Source organism: Oncorhynchus keta, chromosome 17 (assembly GCF_023373465.1).
Source record: "Oncorhynchus keta strain PuntledgeMale-10-30-2019 chromosome 17, Oket_V2, whole genome shotgun sequence".
Lineage (NCBI taxonomy): Eukaryota > Metazoa > Chordata > Actinopteri > Salmoniformes > Salmonidae > Oncorhynchus > Oncorhynchus keta.
In genome coordinates this window covers 58,416,112-58,442,162 of record NC_068437.1, presented here as the reverse complement: position 1 = coordinate 58,442,162, position 26,051 = coordinate 58,416,112, and the positions used below count along the sequence as shown (strand labels likewise).

The 26,051-nt window shown below is 45.3% G+C and overlaps 1 pseudogene; it reads left to right on the top strand.

Moving 5' to 3' along the window:
* LOC118379673 (anoctamin-5-like) overlaps positions 1 to 26,051 on the top strand; it is a 143,497-nt pseudogene that overhangs the window by 57,138 nt on the left and 60,308 nt on the right.

Here is a 26,051-nt window from a genome sequence, read left to right as displayed (position 1 = left end):
TAGTGCACTATGTATAGGGAATAGGGTTCTATAGGGCTCTGGTTAAAGCAGTGCACTATATAGGGAATAGGGCTCTATAGGGCTCTGGTTAAAGCAGTGCACTATATAGGGAATAGGGTTCTATAGGGCTCTGGTTAAAGCAGTGCACTATGTATAGGGAATAGGGTTCTATAGGGCTCTGGTTAAAGCAGTGCACTATGTATAGGGAATAGGGTTCTATAGGGCTCTGGTCTAAAGCAGTGCACTATGTATAGGGAATAGGGTTCTATAGGGCTCTGGTCTAAAGCAGTGCACTATGTATAGGGAATAGGGCTCTATAGGGCTCTGGTCTAAAGTAGTGCACTATGTATAGGGAATAGGGCTCTATAGGGCTCTGGTCTAAAGTAGTGCACTATATAGGGAATAGGGCTCTATAGGGCTCTGGTCTAAAGTAGTGCACTGTATAGGGGATATGGCTCTATAGGGCTCTGGTCTAAAGTAGTGCACTATATAGGGAATAGGGCTCTATAGGGCTCTGGTTAAAGCAGTGCACTATGTATAGGGAATAGGGCTCTATAGGGCTCTGGTTAAAGCAGTGCACTATGTATAGGGAATAGGGCTCTATAGGGCTCTGGTTAAAGCAGTGCACTATGTATAGGAATAGGGCTCTATAGGGCTCTGGTTAAAGCAGTGCACTATGTATAGGGAATAGGGCTCTATAGGGCTCTGGTTAAAGCAGTGCACTATGTATAGGGAATAGGGCTCTATAGGGCTCTGGTTAAAGCAGTGCACTATGTATAGGGAATAGGGCTCTATAGGGCTCTGGTTAAAGCAGTGCACTATGTATAGGGAATAGGGCTCTATAGGGCTCTGGTTAAAGCAGTGCACTATGTATAGGGAATAGGGCTCTATAGGGCTCTGGTTAAAGCAGTGCACTATGTATAGGGAATAGGGCTCTATAGGGCTCTGGTTAAAGCAGTGCACTATGTATAGGGAATAGGGCTCTATAGGGCTCTGGTTAAAGCAGTGCACTATGTATAGGGAATAGGGCTCTATAGGGCTCTGGTTAAAGCAGTGCACTATGTATAGGGAATAGGGCTCTATAGGGCTCTGGTTAAAGCAGTGCACTATGTATAGGGAATAGGGCTCTATAGGGCTCTGGTTAAAGCAGTGCACTATGTATAGGGAATAGGGCTCTATAGGGCTCTGGTCTAAAGTAGTGCACTATATAGGGAATAGGGCTCTATAGGGCTCTGGTCTAAAGTAGTGCACTATATAGGGAATAGGGCTCTATAGGGCTCTGGTCTAAAGTAGTGCACTATGTATAGGGAATAGGGTTCTATAGGGCTCTGGTTAAAGCAGTGCACTATATAGGGAATAGGGTTCTATAGGGCTCTGGTCTAAAGCAGTGCACTATATAGGGAATAGGGTTCTATAGGGCTCTGGTCTAAAGTAGTGCACTATATAGGGAATAGGGTTCTATAGGGCTCTGGTTAAAGCAGTGCACTATGTATAGGGAATAGGGTTCTATAGGGCTCTGGTTAAAGCAGTGCACTATATAGGGAATAGGGTTCTATAGGGCTCTGGTCTAAAGCAGTGCACTATATATAGGAATAGGGTTCTATAGGGCTCTGGTCTAAAGTAGTGCACTATATAGGGAATAGGGTTCTACAGGGCTCTGGTCTAAAGTAGTGCACTATATAGGGAATAGGGTTCTATAGGGCTCTGGTTAAAGTAGTGCACTATATAGGGAATAGGGCTCTAAAGCAGTGCACTATGTATAGGGAATAGGGCTCTATAGGGCTCTGGTTAAAGCAGTGCACTGTATAGGGAATAGGGCTCTATAGGGCTCTGGTCTAAAGTAGTGCACTATGTATAGGGAATAGGGCTCTATAGGGCTCTGGTCTAAAGTAGTGCACTATATAGGGAATAGGGCTCTATAGGGCTCTGGTCTAAAGTAGTGCACTGTATAGGGAATAGGGCTCTATAGGGCTCTGGTCTAAAGTAGTGCACTATGTATAGGGAATAGGGCTCTATAGGGCTCTGGTTAAAGCAGTGCACTATGTATAGGGAATAGGGCTCTATAGGGCTCTGGTCTAAAGTAGTGCACTATGTATAGGGAATAGGGCTCTATAGGGCTCTGGTCTAAAGTAGTGCACTATGTATAGGGAATAGGGCTCTATAGGGCTCTGGTCTAAAGTAGTGCACTATGTATAGGGAATAGGGTTCTATAGGGCTCTGGTTAAAGCAGTGCACTATGTATAGGGAATAGGCTGCCATTTGGGCCAGTGACCAAAGGATGAGGATGTGGTGGTGGTGGTAAAGTAAGACGATCAGAGAAGCAGGACTAGAGGTGTTATGCCAAATGGCATATATTATTATTATTATTATTATTATTATTATTATTAACGGATGTTTCATGTATAGATTATTTTTATTTTAAATGCATTGAAAAAAATCAGAGAAGTCGCAATGCATTTTTCATACCTCTATACCCTCACAGTTCTGTACTCTCTTCATTCTCTACATTAAAGATGCTCCCTGACGTCTTAGCTACATTCTGCCCCATGTTATGACATCACTTCCTGGTGTTCTCCCCTGGTGTTGAAACAAAGAGCTGTTATTGGTCGACTTGTGTTGCACTGTATCAGACAATGATTGCATGCCACGTCATCGACTGTGCAGTCCGGCATCAGCACATTGCTCTGACATGCATCGTCACCTGTGGGACCTTCTATAGACAACCGTGGGACCTTATATAGACAGGTGTGTGCCTTTCCAAATCATGTCCAATCAATTGAATTTACCACAGTTGGACTCCAATCAAGTTGTAGAAACATCTCAAGGATGATTCATGGAAACGGGATGCGCCTGAGCTCAATTAGCGAGTCTCATAGCAAAGGGTCTGAATACCTATGTAAATAAGGTATTTTAGTTTTTGAGCGTATACTGATGTATTGAGCGTATACTGATGTATTGAGCGTATACTGATGTATTGAGCGTATACTGATGTATTGAGCGTATACTGATGAGAAAAAACATGTATTAAGTCAATTTTAGAATAAGGATGTAACGTAACAAAATGTGGAAAAAGGTGCAGGGGTCTGAATACTTCCTGAATGCACCGTGTGTTGTGGTTAGCTGATATGTTAAATACCTATCCAGCCATTGTAAGATCTGACACGTGTCTACAATTGTAGTCTGGCAGGAACTCAACCATTACATTAGTGGGTTACTGGCAGACAGGAGGCTCTGCTGCTGATATGCTGACGTCATCTAGGAGCCTGCTCGGTCTCTCTCGCTCTCCCCCTCTCTCTCTCTCTTTCTCTCTCTCTCTCCTCTCACTGTCTCTCTCTCTCTCTCTCTCTCTCTCTCTCTCGCTCTCTTTCTTTCTCTCTCTCTCTCTCTCTCTCTCTCTCTCTCTCTCTCTCTCTCTCTCTCTCTCTCTCTCTCTCTCTCTCTCTCTCTCTCTCTCTCTCTCTCTCTCTCTCTCTCTCTCTCTCTCTCTCCTCTCACTGGCTCTCTTTCTCTCTCTCTCTCCTCTCACTGTCTCTCTCTCTCTCTCTCTCTCTCTCTCTCTCTCTCTCTCTCTCTCTCTCTCTCTCTCTCCTCTCACTGACTCTCTCTCTCTCTCACTCTCCCCTCTCTCTCCCTCCTCTGCTCTGTCTCTCTCTCTCTCCCTCTCTCGCTCTCCTTCTCTGCTCTCTCTCTCTCTTTCTCTCTCTCTCCTCTCACTGGCTCTCTCACTCCTCTGCTCTCTCTCTCTCTCTCTCTGCTCTCTCTCTGCTCTCTCTCTCTCTTCTCTCACTTTCCTCTCACTGGCTCTCTGTCTCCTCTGCTCTCTCTCTCTCACTCCTCTGCTCTCTCTCTCTCACTCCTCTGCTCTCTCTCTCTCACTCCTCTGCTCTCTCTCTCTCTCTCCTCTGATCTCTCTCTGCTCTCTCACTCTCTCTCTCTCTCTCTCTCTCTCTCTCACTCTCCCCCTCTCTCTCCCTCCTCTGCTCTGTCTCTCTCTCTCTCTCACTCTCCTCTCACTGGCTCTCTCTCTCTCTCTGCTCTGCTCTCTCTCTCTCTCTCTCTCTCTCTCTCTCTCTCTCTCTCTCTCCCCCTCCTCTCTCTCATCACTTTTTCCTCTGGATGTCTGAGCGAGTGTGGGCTTGTCCTGGGCTGCAGCTGGACTGGACGAAGCCCCTCTCCCCGCTGTGAACGAGGGAGTAAAGGAGAGAGGGAGTAGAGAGAGAGGGAGTAGAGAGAGAGGGAGTAAGGGAGAGGGAGTAGAGAGAGAGAGGGAGTAAGGAGAGAGGGAGTAGAGAGAGAGGGAGTAAAGGAGAGAGGGAGTAGAGAGAGAGGGAGTAAAGGAGAGAGGGAGTAGAGAGAGGAAATAAGTGAGTTAGGGGCTCGTCCGTCCGTGCACCCGGGGAAGAAGCAACCACTCTGGCTGTGTAAAAGGCCCGGCTACCTTTCAGCTCATTGCAGACATAGCGGGAGTCACAGCTGATGCTTGGCAGACATACTATTCGGAGAGAGGGCCATGGAAGAGGAGGTAAAGTGCTCTTCTATTCGAACACGCCCTCCCCCTTCGTAGCTACTGGTCAAACAGGACAGAACAATGTGTTTGTGAGAGGTTTGTGAGAGGTTTGTGAGAGGTTTGTGAGAGGTTTGTGAGAGGTCTGAGGGGTGGGGACTGCTAAGCCTATCGTGCTTGTTGTGATTGTTTTACTGCAGCTAATCCTGTCTAGTTGTTATGTTGTGATCATTCTACTGCAGCTAGAGTCCTGTCTAGTTGTTATGTTGTGATCATTCTACTGCAGCTAGAGTCCTGTCTAGTTGTTATGTTGTAATCATTCTACTGCAGCTAGAGTCCTGTCTAGTTGTTATGTTGTAATCATTCTACTGCAGTGAATCCTGTCTAGTTGTTATGTTGTAATCATTCTACTGCAGTGAATCCTGTCTAGTTGTTATGTTGTAATCATTCTACTGCAGCTAGAGTCCTGTCTAGTTGTTATGTTGTAATCATTCTACTGCAGCTAGAGTCCTGTCTAGTTGTTATGTTGTAATCATTCTACTGCAGTGAATCCTGTCTAGTTGTTATGTTGTGATCATTCTACTGCAGCTAGAGTCCTGTCTAGTTGTTATGTTGTGATCATTCTACTGCAGCTAGAGTCCTGTCTAGTTGTTATGTTGTAATCATTCTACTACAGCTAGAATCCTGTCTAGTTGTTATGTTGTAATCATTCTACTATAGCTAGAGTCCTGTCTAGTTGTTATGTTGTAATCATTCTACTGCAGCTAGAGTCCTGTCTAGTTGTTATGTTGTAATCATTCTACTGCAGCTAGAGTCCTGTCTAGTTGTTATGTTGACATTCTACTGCAGCTAGAGTCCTGTCTAGTTGTTTATGTTGTGATCATTCTACTACAGCTAGAGTCCTGTCTAGTTGTTATGTTGTAATCATTCTACTGCAGCTAGAGTCCTGTCTAGTTGTTTACGTTGTGATCATTCTACTGCAGCTAGAGTCCTGTCTAGTTGTTATGTTGTAATCATTCTACTGCAGTGAATCCTGTCTAGTTGTTTACGTTGTGATCAGTCTACTGCAGCTAGAGTCCTGTCTAGTTTTGGTTGTGATCATTCGCTCGGCAGCTAATCCTGTCTAGTTGTTTACGTTGTGATCATTCTACTGCAGTGAATCCTGTCTAGTTGTTATGTTGTGCTAATTCTACTGCAGCTAGAGTCCTGTCTAGTTGTTATGTTGTAATCATTCTACTGCAGCTAGAGTCCTGTCTAGTTGTTATGTTGTGATCATTCTACTGCAGCTAGAGTCCTGTCTAGTTGTTATGTTGTAATCATTCTACTGCAGTTAATCCTGTCTAGTTGTTATGTTGTGATCAGTCTACTGCAGCTAGAGTCCTGTCTAGTTGTTTATGTTGTGATCATTCTACTACAGCTAATCCTGTCTAGTTGTTATGTTGTGATCAGTCTACTGCAGCTAGAGTCCTGTCTAGTTGTTATGTTGTGATCATTCTACTATAGCTAGAGTCCTGTCTAGTTGTTATGTTGTAATCATTCTACTGCAGCTAGAGTCCTGTCTAGTTGTTATGTTGTGATCATTCTACTGCAGTGAATCCTGTCTAGTTGTTATGTTGTGATCATTCTACTGCAGCTAGAGTCCTGTCTAGTTGTTATGTTGTAATCATTCTACTGCAGTGAATCCTGTCTAGTTGTTATGTTGTGATCATTCTACTGCAGCTAGAGTCCTGTCTAGTTGTTATGTTGTGATCATTCTACTATAGCTAGAGTCCTGTCTAGTTGTTATGTTGTGATCATTCTACTGCAGTGAATCCTGTCTAGTTGTTATGTTGTGATCATTCTACTGCAGTGAATCCTGTCTAGTTGTTATGTTGTGATCATTCTACTGCAGAGAGTCCTGTCTAGTTGTTATGTTGTAATCATTCTACTGCAGTGAATCCTGTCTAGTTGTTATGTTGTGATCATTCTACTGCAGCTAGAGTCCTGTCTAGTTGTTATGTTGACATTCTACTGCAGCTAGAATCCTGTCTAGTTGTTATGTCGTGATCATTCTACTATAGCTAGAGTCCTGTCTAGTTTTATGATGTGCTAATACTACTGCAGTTAAGAGTTCTGTCTATTTTTTTTAGGGGTAAGGGGGTACAGAGAGTGGGACTGGACCTAGTGTGTTGGGGGGACAACTACGCCCAGTGTTTTATGTTGTGTTAAGAGCAGCTATGGTCCAGACAGCTACTGGAGCAATGTCAGCTAGGCCGGTTCTAGAATATGCGGGGTGCAGTTATTTATTTATAGGTATATGAACAGCTGTAGCAGCAATGAACAGGGAACAGGCCTCTTTCTCAACATGGCTTCCTGTGTGTGTGTGTGTGTGTGTGTGTGTGTGTGTGTGTGTGTGTGTGTGTGTGTGTGTGTGTGTGTGTGTGTGTGTGTGTGTGTGTGTGTGTGTGTGTGTGTGTGCGTGCGTGTGTGTGTGTGTGTGTGTGTGTGTGTGCGTGCGTGCGTGTGTGTGTGTGTGCGTGCGTGCGTGTGTGCATGTGTGTGTGTGTCAGACAGTGGAAAGTACATAGGCCCTGGTGCGTTACAAGGGATATGGGGGTTGGGGGGGACGGGTGAAGTAAGAATCCCAATCATGCATTTAAAATGAATTGAAAGAGCTGCAGGCTTTACTGGGTCGGCCACTAACCCACTGCGGTGGTTCATTTGTCCCATGACAGTGTTCCAAAAAATAAACTGCTCCGGTTTCTAAATAACAAAAATAATATAATAATAATAATATATGCCATTTAGCAGACGCTTTTATCCAAAGCGACTTACAGTCATTTGTAGAGATCAAATCTAATGTTATTCATCAACATGCTTGGTAAACAACGGGTGTGGACTAACCGTGAGATATGTACATGTAACTAGGAATAAGGAAGGCAAACAGTAGCAGCAGCGTATGTGATGAATCAGAGCGGCGTACCGATCACTGTACCTGTACACAGCCCATCTGTAAATAGCCCACACGACTACCTCATCCCCATATTATTACTTACCCTCTTGCTCTTTTGCACCCCAGTATCTCTACTTGCACATCATCATCTGCACATCCATCACTCCAGTATTAATGCTAAATTGTAATTATTTTCGCCTCTATGGCCTATTTATTGCCTTTACCTCCTTACTCTTCTACATGTACACTGTACATTCTATGTACATTTCTATGTTTCTTTTCTTTTGTGTTATTGACTGTACGTTTGTTCATGTGTTGTTGTTTTGTGTCGAGCTGCTTTGCTTTATGTTGGCCAGGTCGCGGGTTGTAAATGAGAACTTGTTCTCAACCGGCCTACCTGGTTAAATAAACGTGAAATAAAATAAATAAGTAAAAATTTGTCGAAGAAAGGTTAGTGCAAAAAGGGTCAATACAGGTAGTCTGTGTAAATTAAAGCTGACAGTTTGCCCTTTAACCTCATAGTGAATGTATCATTTCAAGTCCAAAGTGCAGAGCCAAAATTAGCATATCACTCAGAATGAAGTAAGGTACTGGGCATGGTAGACCAATAGCAACAGTCTAGTTAGCATATCACTCAGAATGAAGCAAGGTACTGGCCATGGTAGACCAATAGCAACAGTCTAATTAGCATATCACTCAGAATGAAGTGAGGTACTGGGCATGGTAGACCAATAGCAACAGTCTAGTTAGCATATCACTCAGAATGAAGCGAGGTACTGGGCATGGTAGACCAATAGCAACAGTCTAGTTAGCATATCACTCAGAATGAAGCGAGGTACTGGCCATGGTAGACCAATAGCAACAGTCTAGTTAGCATATCACTCAGAATGAAGCGAGGTACTGGGCATGGTAGGCCTATCTATATATTGGAACGTGCTGTAACTTTTTGTAAATCTAGCCTTGTCCCAGAACTGTTTGTGCTGTCTATCTGGCAAGACAGTTCTGGGACAAGGCTAGATTTACAAAAAGTTACTGCATATAGCCTCTCTACTGTATGTAGCCTCTCGACTGTATGTAGCCTCTCTACTGTATATAGCCTCTCTACTGTATATAGCCTCTCTACTGTATATAGCCTCTCTACTGTATGTAGCCTCTCTACTGTATATAGCCTCTCTACTGTATATAGCCTCTCTACTGTATATAACCTCTCTACTGTATATAGCCTCTCTACTGTATACAGCCTCTCTACTGTATATAGCCTCTCTACTGTATATAACCTCTCTACTGTATATAGCCTCTACTGTATATAGCCTCTCTACTGTATATAGTCTCTCTACTGTATATAGCCTCTACTGTATGTAGCCTCTCTACTGTATATAGCCTCTCTACTGTATATAGCCTCTCTACTGTATATAGCCTCTCTACTGTATATAACCTCTCTACTGTATATAGCCTCTCTACTGTATATAGCCTCTCTACTGTATATAGCCTCTCTACTGTATATAACCTCTCTACTGTATATAGCCTCTCTACTGTATATAGCCTCTCTACTGTATATAGCCTCTCTACTGTATATAACCTCTCTACTGTATATAGCCTCTCTACTGTATATAGCCTCTCTACTGTATATAGCCTCTCTACTGTATATAGCCTCTCTACTGTATATAACCTCTCTACTGTATATAGCCTCTCTACTGTATATAGCCTCTCTACTGTATACAGCCTCTCTACTGTATATAGCCTCTCTACTGTATATAGCCTCTCTACTGTATATAACCTCTCTACTGTATATAACCTCTCTACTGTATATAGCCTCTCTACTGTATATAGCCTCTCTACTGTATATAGCCTCTCTACTGTATACAGCCTCTCTACTGTATATAGCCTCTCTACTGTATATAGCCTCTCTACTGTATATAGCCTCTCTACTGTATATAGCCTCTCTACTGTATATAGCCTCTCTACTGTATGTAGCCTCTCTACTGTATATAACCTCTCTACTGTATATAACCTCTCTACCGTATATAACCTCTCTACCGTATATAGCCTCTCTACTGTATGTAGCCTCTCTACTGTATATAGCCTCTCTACTGTATATAGCCTCTCTACTGTATGTAGCCTCTCTACTGTATATAACCTCTCTACCGTATATAGCCTCTCTACTGTATGTAGCCTCTCTACTGTATATAGCCTCTCTACTGTATATAGCCTCTCTACTGTATGTAGCCTCTCTACTGTATATAGCCTCTCTACTGTATATAACCTCTCTACTGTATATAACCTCTCTACTGTATATAACCTCTCTCTACCGTATATAGCCTCTCTACTGTATGTAGCCTCTCTACTGTATATAGCCTCTCTACTGTATATAGCCTCTCTACTGTATATAGCCTCTCTACTGTATATAGCCTCTCTACTGTATGTAGCCTCTCTACTGTATATATCCGCTCTACTGTATATAGCCTCTCTACTGTATATAACCTCTCTACTGTATACAGCCTCTCTACTGTATTTAACCGCGCTACTGTATAACCTCTCTACTGTATATAGCCTCTCTACTGTATATAGCCTCTCTACTGTATATAGCCTCTCTTCTGTATGTAGCCTCTCTACTGTATATAGCCTCTCTACTGTATATAGCCTCTCTACTGTATTTAGCCTCTACTGTATATAACCTCTCTACTGTATACAGCCTCTCTACTGTATATAACCTCTCTACTGTATATAACCTCTCTACTGTATATACCCTCTCTACTGTATATAGCCTCTCTACAGTATATAGCCTCTCTACTGTATATAGCCTCTCTACTGTATATAGCCTCTCTACTGTATATAACCTCTCTACTGTATATAACCTCTCTACTGTATATAACCTCTCTACTGTATATAACCTCTCTACTGTATGTAACCCCTCTACTGTATATAGCCTCTCTACTGTATATAACCTCTCTACTGTATATAACCTCTCTACTGTATATAGCTCTCTACTGTATATAGCCTCTCTACTGTATATAACCTCTCTACTGTATATAGCCTCTCTACTGTATATAGCCTCTCTACTGTATATAACCTCTCTACTGTATATAGCCTCTCTACTGTATATAGCCTCTCTACTGTATATAACCTCTCTACTGTATATAGCCTCTCTACTGTATATAGCCTCTCTACTGTATATAGCCTCTCTACTGTATATAACCTCTCTACTGTATATAGCCTCTCTACTGTATATAGCCTCTCTACTGTATATAGCCTCTCTACTGTATATAGCCTCTCTACTGTATATAACCTCTCTACTGTATATAGCCTCTCTACTGTATATAGCCTCTCTACTGTATATAGCCTCTCTACTGTATATAGCCTCTCTACTGTATATAGCCTCTCTACTGTATATAGCCTCTCTACTGTATATAACCTCTCTACTGTATATAACCTCTCTACTGTATATAGCCTCTCTACTGTATGTAGCCTCTCTACTGTATATAGCCTCTCTACTGTATATAGCCTCTCTACTGTATATAGCCTCTCTACTGTATATAGCCTCTCTACTGTATGTAGCCTCTCTACTGTATATAGCCTCTCTACTGTATATAGCCTCTCTACTGTATGTAGCCTCTCTACTGTATATAACCTCTCTACTGTATATAACCTCTCTACCGTATATAACCTCTCTACCGTATATAGCCTCTCTACTGTATGTAGCCTCTCTACTGTATATAGCCTCTCTACTGTATATAGCCTCTCTACTGTATATAGCCTCTCGACTGTATATAGCCTCTCTACTGTATATAGCCTCTCTACTGTATATAGCCTCTCTACTGTATATAGCCTCTCTACTGTATATAGCCTCTCTACTGTATGTAGCCTCTCTACTGTATATAGCCTCTCTACTGTATATAACCTCTCTACTGTATATAACCTCTCTACTGTATATAACCTCTCTACTGTATATAGCCTCTCTACTGTATGTAGCCTCTCTACTGTATATAGCCTCTCTACTGTATATAGCCTCTCTACTGTATATAGCCTCTCTACTGTATATAGCCTCTCTACTGTATGTAGCCTCTCTACTGTATATAACCTCTCTACTGTATATAACCTCTCTACTGTATATAACCTCTACCGTATATAGCCTCTCTACTGTATGTAGCCTCTCTACTGTATATAGCCTCTCTACTGTATATAGCCTCTCTACTGTATATAGCCTCTCTACTGTATATAGCCTCTCTACTGTATAGAGCCTCTCTACTGTATGTAGCCTCTCTACTGTATATAGCCTCTCTACTGTATATAGCCTCTCTACTGTATATAGCCTCTACTGTATATAGCCTCTCTACTCTATATAGCCCTCTACTGTATATAACCTCTCTACTGTATATAACCTCTCTACTGTATATAACCTCTCTACTGTATATAACCTCTCTACTGTATATAGCCTCTCTACTGTATATAGCCTCTCTACTCTATATAGCCTCTCTACTGTATATAACCTCTCTACTGTATATAACCTCTCTACTGTATATAACCTCTCTACTGTATATAACCTCTCTACTGTATGTAACCCCTCTACTGTATATAGCCTCTCTACTGTATATAACCTCTCTACTGTATGTAGCCTCTCTACTGTATATAGCCTCTCTACTGTATATAGCCTCTCTACTGTATATAACCTCTCTACTGTATATAGCCTCTCTACTGTATATAGCCTCTACTGTATATAACCTCTCTACTGTATATAGCCTCTCTACTGTATATAGCCTCTCTACTGTATATAACCTCTCTACTGTATATAGCCTCTCTACTGTATATAGCCTCTACTGTATATAACCTCTCTACTGTATATAACCTCTCTACTGTATATAACCTCTCTACTGTATATAACCTCTACTGTATATAGCCTCTCTACTGTATATAGCCTCTCTACTGTATATAGCCTCTCTACTGTATATAGCCTCTCTACTGTATATAGCCTCTCTACTGTATATAACCTCTACTGTATATAGCCTCTCTACTGTATATAGCCTCTCTACTGTATAGAGCCTCTCTACTGTATATAACCTCTCTACTGTATATAACCTCTCTACTGTATATAGCCTCTCTACTGTATATAGCCTCTCTACTGTATGTAACCTCTCGACTGTATATAACATCTCTACTGTATATAGCCTCTCTACTGTATATAGCCTCTCTACTGTATATAACCTCTCTACTGTATATAACCTCTCTACTGTATATAACCTCTCTACTGTATATAACCTCTCTACTGTATGTAACCTGTCTTTTACTGTTGTTTTATTTCTTTACTTATCTATTGTTCACCTAATACCTTTTTGCACTGTTGGTTAGAGCCTGTAAGTAAGCATTTCACTGTAAGGTATTACCTGTTGTATTTGGCGCCCGTGACAAATAAACTTTGATTTGATTAGATTTTATTTAGCAGTCTTATGGCTTAGGGGTAGAAGCTGTTCAGGGTCCTGTTGATTCCAGACTTGGTACATCGCTATGCTTGCCGTGCGGTAGCAGAGAGAACAGTCTATGACTAGGGTGGCTGATGTCTTTGACTATTTTCATGGCCTTCCTCTGACACCGCCTGGTATAGAGGTCCTGGGTCGTAAGGGAACTCGGCCCCAATGATGTACGCACTACCCTCTGTAGCGCCTTGTGGTTGGATGCCGAGCAGTTGCCATACCAAGCGGTGATGCAGCCAGTCAAGATGTTCTCAATGGTGCAGCTGTAGGACTTTAAGGAAGATCTGAGGACCCATGCCAAATCTTTTCAGTCTCCTGAGGGGAAAAGGTGTTGTCGTGCCCTCTTCACGACTATCTTGGTGTATTTGGACCATGATAGTTCCTTAGTGATCTGGACACCGAGGAACTTGGAAGCTCTCAACCCACTCCACTACAGCCCCGTCAATGTGAAAGGGGCGTGCTAGGCCCTCTGTTTCCGGTAGTCCACGTTCAGCTCCTTTGTCTTGCTGACGGTGAGGGAAAGGTTGTCGTCCTGGCACAGCACTGCCAGGTCTCTAACCTCCTCCCTATATGCTGTCTCATCGTTGAGGGAGAGGTTGTTGTCCTGGCACAGCACTGCCAGGTCTCTGACCTCCTCCCTATATGCTGTCTCATCGTTGAGGGAGAGGTTGTTGTCCTGGCACAGCACTGCCAGGTCTCTGACCTCCTTCCTATAGGCTGTCTCATTGTCGCCGGTGATCAGGCCAGCCTGATCTCTGATCTATATATTGGAACGTGCAGTAACTTTTTGTAAATCTAGCCTTGTCCCAGAACTGTTTGTGCTGTCTTGCCAGATAGACAGCACAAACAGTTCTGGGACAAGGCTAGATTTACAAAAAGTTACAGCATGTTCCAATATATAGATAGGCCTACCATGCCCAGTACCTCGCTTCATTCTGAGTGATATGCTAACTAGACTGTTGCTATTGGTCTACCATGCCCAGTACCTCACTTCATTCTGAGTGATATGCTAACTAGACTGTTGCTATTGGTCTACCATGCCCAGTACCTCACTTCATTCTGAGTGATATGCTAACTAGACTGTTGCTATTGGTCTACCATGCCCAGTACCTCACTTCATTCTGAGTGATATGCTAACTAGACTGTTGCTATTGGTCTACCATGCCCAGTACCTCACTTCATTCTGGGTGATATGCTAATTAGACTGTTGCTATTGGTCTACCATGCCCAGTACCTCACTTCATTCTGAGTGATATGCTAACTAGACTGTTGCTATTGGTCTACCATGCCCAGTACCTCACTTCATTCTGGGTGATATGCTAATTAGACTGTTGCTATTGGTCTACCATGCCCAGTACCTCACTTCATTCTGAGTGATATGCTAACTAGACTGTTGCTATTGGTCTACCATGCCCAGTACCTCACTTCATTCTGGGTGATATGCTAATTAGACTGTTGCTATTGGTCTACCATGCCCAGTACCAGTCACGGAACTTCACTTTGTTATTTTCTTTTACTGTTCAGTAGTCAGTCTTGTCTTGTTGACATTTAATTGAGATCTCTCTCCAGTTACCCATGGCCTCTAATCAAGACAGAAGTCCTTGAGACCCAGACCAACACATAACCAGAGGTTGGGACTATAAAATGAGTTAACGTGCATGGCGACATTTTGAGGTTACTGTGTTCCCAGTTGGCATTTTTTTATATAAATAAACACTATTTTTCATTGTATTCCCCGAACTTTGCTGTGCTTTTAAATGGTTGAAAGTGCAATGATTCGGGATGTGCCGACATGGCAATACTGGTATTCAGAATCGTTTCCAGAAATTGCCAGTTTCACGTTCTCGCTGCAAAAAAAAAGCTGCAGATTAGGAGCCGTGTGCGGAGTGTTGTGTCTGTGTGTCCTCAATTTGCAGCGGGCAGCGAAGTTTGCTGTCACTCGGTCAGAGGTTTCATATGTTTTCCCTACCCTTTGCCCCACTTGTTAGATATTATGCACATTGATCGCTTGACAACAAACATCCTCACCTTGTGATTTATCATACTAGCAGGCAGCAGCAATCTGAATGATCAGACTGAAAACACGCGAGGAAAAGTGATCGAAATGATGAAGCGAATGGACAGAGAAATACAGCTTCTCTCTATCCAATCAGAGCGGCAGGATGAACGTACAACCCGCCCATCTATTTACAGACAGGCAAACCAGCCAGTTAAGTTATCTAGTGCACGTAGAACGTCGCACATGACTGACTCAAAGACAGTACAGTACGCTTTAGAAACTCTGGGACTGACTGACGTGAGAAAGATGCTTGCTGGCACCCGAAAATAACTGATTTATTTTTACGATCACAGATAATTACAAAATATACTCGGATCTTACGCGTATACAAAAAATGTACCCATGTCCAATGCGATACTCATTTTGTCCGACTACTCGGCACACCCCTAGCAGTGATAGACATTTCGGTGAACTAAAACCAACAATCAGATGCTATTTTTTCCATTGGAATTTTGTTGTTTTTAAGATGGTTGAAAGCATAGTGACAAAACATAGGAAATGAAACTAACTTTTGGCAGAGTTTGTAATCTCAACCAAATATTATCCACGTTGAAATGACATGGTGCGCCCAGTGGGAATGCTCTGTGTGCCGTCTTGGACAGAGGCTACTGTAATCTGTTAACTAACCAGAGATAGAGTCAAGACCGATGTCCTTGAGACACAGGCCCAACCTATAATCATGACAGACGTCTTTGAGATCCAGACTAAGACCCAACCTTTCAAGACCTAACCTCTCGTGGACATACTATGTAAACAAATTCTGTACAATTTTATTTCTGGGTTAACCGATATTACTGAAGACCCAGACCATGACTCAGTGTATTAAGATAATGACCAGACCATGACTCAGTGTATTAAGATAATGACCAGACCATGACTCAGTTTATTAAAATAATGACCAGTGTATTAAGATAATGACCAGACCATGACTGAGTGTATTAAGATAATAACCAGACCATGACTCAGTGTATTAAGATAATGACCAACCCATGGTCAGTTCTAATGTGGATAAAACAAGATTCAGACCTCCTGATAAGCTCAATGTAACTATGCTTAATGGAACATAGAACATTTCAGCCGTGGTTGAATTGCGTTGCTCCTGCTCCTTGCATGTCCTCATCATCCGGCTCCGTTTCTGCAGGGGCGGTAATACTGTGATGCTGTGTGTGATTCTTCATCTTGGTTCCATGTATCTTGTTACAGTGACAGTATATAGATTGATTTGCAGTGGCGTTGCTGTGCTGTGGATAGCTCGGTTCAGAGGTCTGGCTTTTTACAATAATGTGTTTAGCTTTGGTTCTACCTTGAAACGCCTGTGTAGAGAGATAATCAAACCTTGAAGTTGGAGTGAACTGAAGGCTGTTTGCATTTCAAGGCATCCAAGGCTTTCCTGTGTGGTGATGTACTTCATGGACCATTTTCCCAGACAGAGACTCCATTTACATAGATTAAGCCGAGAACTGGAATAAATAGCTATGTCTGGGAAACGGGCCCTATACCTGGGAATGTCAGCTGACTGTGTTTGTGTGTTGACTGTGTATTGGTGTGTGTTGACTGTGGTTGACTGTGTATTGGTGTGTGTTGACTGTGTATTGGTCTGTGTTGACTGTGGTTGACTGTGGTTGACTGTGTATTGGTGTGTGTTGACTGTGTATTGGTGTGTGTTGACTGTGTATTGGTGTGTGTTGACTGTGGTTGACTGTGGTTGACTGTGTGTTGGTGTGTGTTGACTGTGTATTGGTGTGTGTTGACTGTGTATTGGTGTGTGTTGACTGTGTATTGGTGTGTGTTGACTGTGTATTGGTGTGTGTTGACTGTGGTTGACTGTGGTTGACTGTGTGTTGGTGTGTGTTGACTGTGTATTGGTGTGTGTTGACTGTGGTTGACTGTGTATTGGTGTGTGTTGACTGTGTATTGGTCTGTGTTGACTGTGGTTGACTGTGGTTGACTGTGTATTGGTGTGTGTTGACTGTGTATTGGTGTGTGTTGACTGTGTATTGGTGTGTGTTGACGGTGTATTGGTGTGTGTTGACTGTTTGTCTGTGTGTGTGTTGTCTGTCTCCTCCCAGGTTGACAAGCATCAGCAGAGTAAGGACTCTGTGTTCTTCCGGGATGGAAAGAGGAGGATTGACTTCGTCCTGTCCTATGTGGATGACCGGGACGGAGAGAGGAAACAGGTAAAATACAACCTTCAGAAACACACCTCACTATCAACTACACTTCCTTCTACTGCAAATAGTTGTCAAGTGCATTGTCATCGCAGGGGTTTCATTGTAATTCTCAGTGATACTTAAATACTGGTTTCTGGGCACAGGACACCGCCTGGGTAAAACCTGACTGTATGCTCCATTCCGTTGTGAGTTCAGGACACCGCCTGGGTAAAACCTGACTGAATGCTCCATTCCGTTGTGAGTTCAGGACACCGCCTGGGTAAAACCTGACTGAATGCTCCATTCCGTTGTGAGTTCAGGACACCGCCTGGGTAAAACCTGACTGAATGCTCCATTCCGTTGTGAGTTCAGGACACCGCCTGGGTAAAACCTGACTGAATGCTCCATTCCGTTGTGAGTTCAGGACACCGCCTGGGTAAAACCTGACTGAATGCTCCATTCCGTTGTGAGTTCAGGACACCGCCTGGGTCAAACCTGACTGAATGCTCCATTCCGTTGTGAGTTCAGGACACCGCCTGGGTAAAACCTGACTGAATGCTCCATTCCGTTGTGAGTTCAGGACACCGCCTGGGTCAAACCTGACTGAATGCTCCATTCCGTTGTGAGTTCAGGACACCGCCTGGGTAAAACCTGACTGAATGCTCCATTCCGTTGTGAGTTCAGGACACCGCCTGGGTCAAACCTGACTGAATGCTCCATTCCGTTGTGAGTTCAGGACACCGCCTGGGCCAAACCTGACTGAATGCTCCATTCCGTTGTGAGTTCAGGACACCGCCTGGGTAAAACCTGACTGAATGCTCCATTCCGTTGTGAGTTCAGGACACCGCCTGGGTAAAACCTGACTGAATGCTCCATTCCGTTGTGAGTTCAGGACACCGCCTGGGTAAAACCTGACTGAATGCTCCATTCCGTTGTGAGTTCAGGACACCGCCTGGGTAAAACCTGACTGAATGCTCCATTCCGTTGTGAGTTCAGGACACCGCCTGGGTAAAACCTGACTGAATGCTCCATTCCGTTGTGAGTTCAGGACACCGCCTGGGTAAAACCTGACTGAATGCTCCATTCCGTTGTGAGTTCAGGACACCGCCTGGGTAAAACCTGACTGAATGCTCCATTCCGTTGTGAGTTCAGGACACCGCCTGGGTAAAACCTGACTGAATGCTCAATTCCGTTGTGAGTTCAGGACACCGCCTGGGTAAAACCTGACTGATTGCTCCATTCCGTTGTGAGTTCAGGACACCGCCTGGGTAAAACCTGACTGAATGCTCCATTCCGTTGTGAGTTCGGGACACCGCCTGGGTAAAACCTGACTGAATGCTCCATTCCGTTGTGAGTTCAGAGTTCGTTCTGGTTTAATCCGGCTACATGGCTCTGTAGTTGCTAATACTACAATAATACAGGGTGAATAAGATGTATGAACATAATTCAGGATGCTGTAATACATAGCACTCTTCCTTCACTTGACTCACTTTACTTGACTCACTTGACTCACTTTACTTGACTCACTTTACTTGACTCACTTTACTTGACTCACTTTACTTAACTCACTTCACTTAACTCACTTTACTTGACTCACTTTACTTGACTCACTTTACTTGACTCACTTTACTTGACTCACTTTACTTGACTCACTTCACTTTACTTGACACACTTTAATTGACTCACTTCACTTTACTTGACTCACCTTACTTGACTCACCTCACTTGTCAGCACCAGCTGGGTTCGTCTCTTGCCAAGCTGTTCATAATAGCAAGCACTGACTGTTGATAGTGTTCATATTTCAGAAATAAGCTACATGACACAAATACCTTGAAACAAGATGAAACATTTAAACTAAGCTAAGCTACAGTACCTATACTTCCTCATTCCTAGCCAGTGACCGAGCCCCATGGAATGGAATGTCCTTATCATCTGCCTCCTGCTTTGAGTTAGCCTTGAATTGACCCTTACTTTCCTTGGTAACTTTGTTGTTTGAGTACTATTTGCTGTGTGGGAGAAGTAGCCATTTTGAGGTGGAGCTTCCTGTACACAAAGTCCACATGATAAAGTGGTGTATAATGATATACAGTGCATTCGGAAAGTATTCAGACCCTTTGATTTTGTTATATTACATCCTTATTATAAAATTGATCAAATAGTATTTTTTCCCTCATCAATCTACACACAATGCCACATAATGAAAAAACAAAAACGTTTTTTTGAAATTTTAGCAAATGTATAAAAAAACAAACAGAAATATCACATTTAGTTTTGAGACACTTTACTTAGTGCTTTGTTGAAGCACCTTTAGCAGTGATTACAACATAGAGTCTTCTTGGGTATGACGCTACAAGCTTGGCACACCTGTATTTGGGGAATTTCTCCCATTCTACTCTGCAGATTCTCTCAAGCTCCGTCAGGTTGGATGGGGGGAGCGTTGCTGCGCAGCTATTTTCAGGGTCTCTCCAGCGATGTTTGACCGGGTTCTAGTCCGGGCTCTGGCTGAGCCACTCAAGGACATTCAGAGACTTGTCCCGAAGCGACTCATGTGTTGTCTTGGCTGTGTACTTAGGGTCGTTGTCCTGTTGGAAGGTGAATCTTCGCCCCAGTCTGAGATCCTGAGCTCTCTGGAGCAGGTTTTCATCAAGGATCTCTCTGTACTTTGCTTCGTTCATCTTTCCCTAGATCCTGACTAGTCTCCCAGTCCCTGCCGCTGAAACACATCCCCACAGCATGATGCTGCCACCACCATGCTTCACCGTAGGGATGGTGTCAGGTTTCCTCCAGACGTGACACTTGGCATTCAGGCCAAAGGGTTCAATCTTGTTTCTCATGGTCTGAGAGTCCTTTGGGTGCCTTTTTAGCAAATAAAGCAGGCTGTCATGTGCCTTTTACTGAGGAGGGGCTACTGTCTGGCAACTCTATCATAAAGGCCTGATTGGTGGAGTGCTGCAAAGAGCTCTGTCAGAGTGACCATCGGGTTCTTGGTTACCTCCCTGACCAAGGCCCTTATCCTCTGATTGCTCAGTTTGGCCGGGCAGCCTGCTCTAGGAAAAGTGTAGGTGGTTCCAAACTTCTTAATTTAATAATTATGGAGGCCACTGGGAGACATGTTGGGGTAATGGGATGGGGAGTAGGGGGACATGTTGGGGTAATGGGATGGGGAGTAGGGAGACATGTTGGGGTAATGGGAGTAGGGAGACATGTTGGGGTAATGGGAGTAGGGAGACATGTTGGGGTAATGGGATGGGGAGTAGGGAGACATGTTGGGGTAATGGGATGGGGAGTAGGGAGACATGTTGGGGTAATGGGATGGGGAGTAGGGAGACATGTTGGGGTAATGGGATGGGGAGACATGTTGGGGTAATGGGATGGGGAGACATGTTGGGGTAATGGGAGTAGGGGGACATGTTGGGGTAATGGGAGTAGAGAGACATGTTGGGGTAATGGGAGTAGGGAGACATGTTGGGGTAATGGGATGGGGAGTAGGGAGACATGTTGGGGTAATGGGATGGGGAGTAGGGAGACATGTTGGGGTAATGGGATGGGGAGTAGGGAGACATGTTGGGGTAATGGGATGGGGAGACATGTTGGGGTAATGGGAGTAGGGGGACATGTTGGGGTAATGGGAGTGGGGAGACATGTTGGGGTAATGGGAGTAGGGGGGACATGTTGGGGTAATGGGATGGGGAGTAGGGAGACATGTTGGGGTAATGGGAGTAGAGAGACATGTTGGGGTAATGGGAGTAGGGGACATGTTGGGATAATGGGAGTAGGGAGACATGTTGGGGTAATGGGAGTAGGAGACATGTTGGGGTAATGGGAGTAGGGGACATGTTGGGATAATGGGAGTAGGGAGACATGTTGGGGTAATGGGAGTAGGGAGACATGTTGGGGTAATGGGATGGGGAGACATGTTGGGGTAATGGGAGTAGGGGGACATGTTGGGATAATGGGATGGCGAGTAGGGAGACATGTTGGGGTAATGGGATGGGGAGTAGGGAGACATGTTGGGGTAATGGGAGTAGGGGGACATGTTGGGGTAATGGTATGGGGAGTAGGGAGACATGTTGGGGTAATGGGATGGGGAGTAGGGAGACATGATGGGGTAATGGGATGGGGAGACATGTTGGGATAATGGGAGTAGGGGGACATGTTGGGATAATGGGAGTAGGGAGACATGTTGGGGTAATGGGAGTAGAGGGACATGTTGGGGTAATGGGATGGGAGTAGGGAGACATGTTGGGGTAATGGGAGTAGAGAGACATGTTGGGGTAATGGGAGTAGGGGGACATGTTGGGATAATGGGAGTAGGGGAGACATGTTGGGGTAATGGGAGTAGGGAGACATGTTGGGGTAATGGGAGTAGGGGGACATGTTGGGATAATGGGAGTAGGGAGACATGTTGGGGTAATGGGATTAGGGAGACATGTTGGGGTAATGGGAGTAGGGGGACATGTTGGGGTAATGGGAGTAGGGAGACATGTTGGGGTAATGGGAGTAGAGAGACATGTTGGGGTAATGGGAGTAGGGAGACATGTTGGGGTAATGGGAGTAGGGAGACATGTTGGGGTAATGGGAGTAGGGAGACATGTTGGGGTAATGGGAGTAGGGAGACATGTTGGGGTAATGGGAGTAGGGAGACATGTTGGGGTAATGGGAGTAGGGAGACATGTTGGGGTAATGGGAGTAGGGAGACATGTTGGGGTAATGGGATGGGGAGACATGTTGGGGTAATGGGATGGGGAGACATGTTGGGGTAATGGGAGTAGGGAGACATGTTGGGGTAATGGGAGTAGGGGGACATGTTGGGGTAATGGGAGTAGGGAGACATGTTGGGGTAATGGGAGTAGGGAGACATGTTGGGGTAATGGGATGGGGAGTAGGGAGACATGTTGGGGTAATGGGAGTAGAGAGACATGTTGGGGTAATGGGAGTAGGGAGACATGTTGGGGTAATGGGAGTAGGGAGACATGTTGGGGTAATGGGAGTAGGGGGACATGTTGGGGTAATGGGATGGGGAGTAGGGAGACATGTTGGGGTAATGGGAGTAGAGAGACATGTTGGGGTAATGGGATGGGGAGTAGGGAGACATGTTGGGGTAATGGGATGGGGAGTAGGGAGACATGTTGGGGTAATGGGAGTAGGGAGACATGTTGGGGTAATGGGATGGGGAGACATGTTGGGGTAATGGGATGGGGAGACATGTTGGGGTAATGGGAGTAGGGGGACATGTTGGGGTAATGGGAGTAGGGAGACATGTTGGGGTAATGGGAGTAGGGAGACATGTTGGGGTAATGGGATGGGGAGTAGGGAGACATGTTGGGGTAATGGGATGGGGAGTAGGGAGACATGTTGGGGTAATGGGATGGGGAGTAGGGAGACATGTTGGGGTAATGGGATGGGGAGACATGTTGGGGTAATGGGAGTGGGGAGACATGTTGGGGTAATGGGAGTAGGGAGACATGTTGGGGTAATGGGAGTAGGGAGACATGTTGGGGTAATGGGATGGGGAGTAGGGAGACATGTTGGGGTAATGGGAGTAGAGAGACATGTTGGGGTAATGGGAGTAGGGGACATGTTGGGATAATGGGAGTAGGGAGACATGTTGGGGTAATGGGAGTAGGGAGACATGTTGGGGTAATGGGATGGGAGACATGTTGGGGTAATGGGATTAGGGAGACATGTTGGGGTAATGGGATAGGGGGACATGTTGGGGTAATGGGAGTAGGGAGACATGTTGGGTAATGGGATAGGGAGACATGTTGGGGTAATGGGAGTAGGGAGACATGTTGGGGTAATGGGAGTAGGGAGACATGTTGGGGTAATGGGAGTAGGGAGACATGTTGGGGTAATGGGATGGGGAGTAGGGAGACATGTTGGGGTAATGGGAGTAGGGAGACATGTTGGGGTAATGGGAGTAGGGAGACATGTTGGGGTAATGGGAGTAGGGAGACATGTTGGGGTAATGGGAGTAGGGAGACATGTTGGGGTAATGGGATGGGGAGTAGGGAGACATGTTGGGGTAATGGGATGGGGAGTAGGGAGACATGTTGGGGTAATGGGAGTAGGGAGACATGTTGGGGTAATGGGAGTAGGGAGACATGTTGGGGTAATGGGAGTAGGGAGACATGTTGGGGTAATGGGAGTTGGGGAGACATGTTGGGGTAATGGGGAGTAGGGAGACATGTTGGGATAATGGGAGTAGGGAGATGGGTAATGGGAGTAGGGGAGACATGTTGGGGTAATGGGAGTATGGGGGGGACATGTTGGGGTAATGGGATGGGGAGACATGTTGGGGTAATGGGAGTAGGGAGACATGTTGGGGTAATGGGATGGGGAGTAGGGAGACATGTTGGGGTAATGGGAGTAGGGAGACATGTTGGGGTAATGGGAGTAGGGAGACATGTTGGGGTAATGGGAGTAGGGAGACATGTTGGGGTAATGGGAGTAGGGAGACATGTTGGGGTAATGGGAGTAGGGAGACATGTTGGGGTAATGGGATGGGGAGTAGAGAGACATGTTGGGGTAATGGGACATGTTGGGGTAAGTAGGAGACATGTTGGGGTAATGGGATGGGGAGTGGGAGGGAGACATGTTGGGGTAATGGGAGTAGGGAGACATGTTGGGTAATGGGAGTGGGGAGACATGTTGGGGTAATGGGAGTAGGGAGACATGTTGGGGTAATGGGAGTGGGGAGGGAGACATGTTGGGGTAATGGGATGGGGGGGAGACATGTTGGGGTAATGGGAGTAGGGAGACATGTTGGGGTAATGGGATGGGGAGTAGGGAGACATGTTGGGGTAATGGGATGGGGGAGACATGTTGGGGTAATGGGATGGGGAGTAGGGAGACATGTTGGGGTAATGGGAGTAGGGAGACATGTTGGGGTAATGGGATGGGGAGACATGTTGGGGTAATGGGAGTAGGGAGACATGTTGGGGTAATGGGAGTAGGGAGACATGTTGGGGTAATGGGAGTAGGGGAGACATGTTGTAATGGGGTAATGGGATGGGGGGGAGACATGTTGGGGTAATGGGATGGGGAGTAGGGAGACATGTTGGGGTAATGGGATGGGGAGTAGGGAGACATGTTGGGGTAATGGGATGGGGAGACATGTTGGGGTAATGGGATGGGGAGACATGTTGGGGTAATGGGATGGGGGTAGGGAGACATGTTGGGGTAATGGGGAGTAGTAATGGGAGACATGTTGGGGTAATGGGATGGGGAGTAGAGAGACATGTTGGGGTAAATGGGGACATGAGTAATAGGGAGACATGTTGGGGTAATGGGAGTAGGGAGACATGTTGGGGTAATGGGAGTAGGGAGACATGTTGGGGTAATGGGAGTAGGGAGACATGTTGTAATTGGGGTAATGGGAGTAGGGAGACATGTTGGGGTAATGGGATGGGAGTAGTAGGAGACATGTTGGGGTAATGGGATGGAGACATGTTGGGGTAATGGGAGTAGGGAGACATGTTGGGGTAATGGGAGTAGAGAGACATGTTGGGGTAATGGGATGGGGAGTAGAGAGACATGTTGGGGTAATGGGATGGGAGTAGAGAGACATGTTGGGGTAATGGGAGTAGGAGACATGTTGGGGTAATGGGAGTAGGGAGACATGTTGGGGTAATGGGATGGGGAGACATGTTGGGGTAATGGGAGTAGGGAGACATGTTGGGGTAATGGGAGTAGGGAGACATGTTGGGGTAATGGGAGTAGGGAGACATGTTGGGGTAATGGGAGTAGGGAGACATGTTGGGGTAATGGGATGGGGAGACATGTTGGGGTAATGGGAGTAGGGAGACATGTTGGGGTAATGGTATGGGGAGTAGAGAGACATGTTGGGGTAATGGGAGTAGAGAGACATGTTGGGTAATGGGAGTAGAGAGACATGTTGAGGTAATGGGATGGGGAGTAGGGAGACATGTTGGGGTAATGGGATTAGGGGGACATGTTGGGGTAATGGGAGTAGGGAGACATGTTGGGGTAATGGGAGTAGGGAGACATGTTGGGGTAATGGGAGTAGGGAGACATGTTGGGGTAATGGGAGTAGGGAGACATGTTGGGGTAATGGGAGTAGGGAGACATGTTGGGGTAATGGGAGTAGGGAGACATGTTGGGGTAATGGGAGTAGAGAGACATGTTGGGGTAATGGGATGGGGAGTAGGGAGACATGTTGGGGTAATGGGAGTAGGGAGACATGTTGGGGTAATGGGAGTAGGGAGACATGTTGGGGTAATGGGAGTATGGGAGGAGACATGTTGGGGTAATGGGATGGGGAGTAGGGAGACATGTTGGGGTAATGGGATGGGGAGTAGGGAGACATGTTGGGGTAATGGGATGGGGAGACATGTTGGGGTAATGGGATGGGGGGACATGTTGGGGTAATGGGATGGGGAGTAGGGAGACATGTTGGGGTAATGGGATGGGGAGTTGGGAGACATGTTGGGGTAATGGGAGTAGAGAGACATGTTGGGGTAATGGGAGTAGGGAGACATGTTGGGGTAATGGGATGGGGAGACATGTTGGGGTAATGGGATGGGGAGTAGAGAGACATGTTTGGGTAATGGGAGTAGGGAGACATGTTGGGGTAATGGGATGGGGAGACATGTTGGGGTAATGGGAGTAGGGAGACATGTTGGGGTATCCTCTCATATCCTCTCTCCTCTCCTATCGTCTCTCCTCTCCTCTCCTATCCTCTCTCCTCTCCTCTCCTATCCTCTCTCCTCTCCTCTCCTATCCTCTCCTCTCCTATCCTCTCTCCTCTCCTCTCCTCTCCTATCTCTCTCTCCTCTCCTCTCCTCTCCTATCCTCTCTCCTCTCATATCCTATCATCTCTCCTCTCCTCGTCTCTCCTCTCCTAACATCTCTCCTCTCCTTTCCTGTCCTCTCTCCTCTCCTCTCCTATCCTCTCTCCTCTCCTCTCCTATCCTATCCT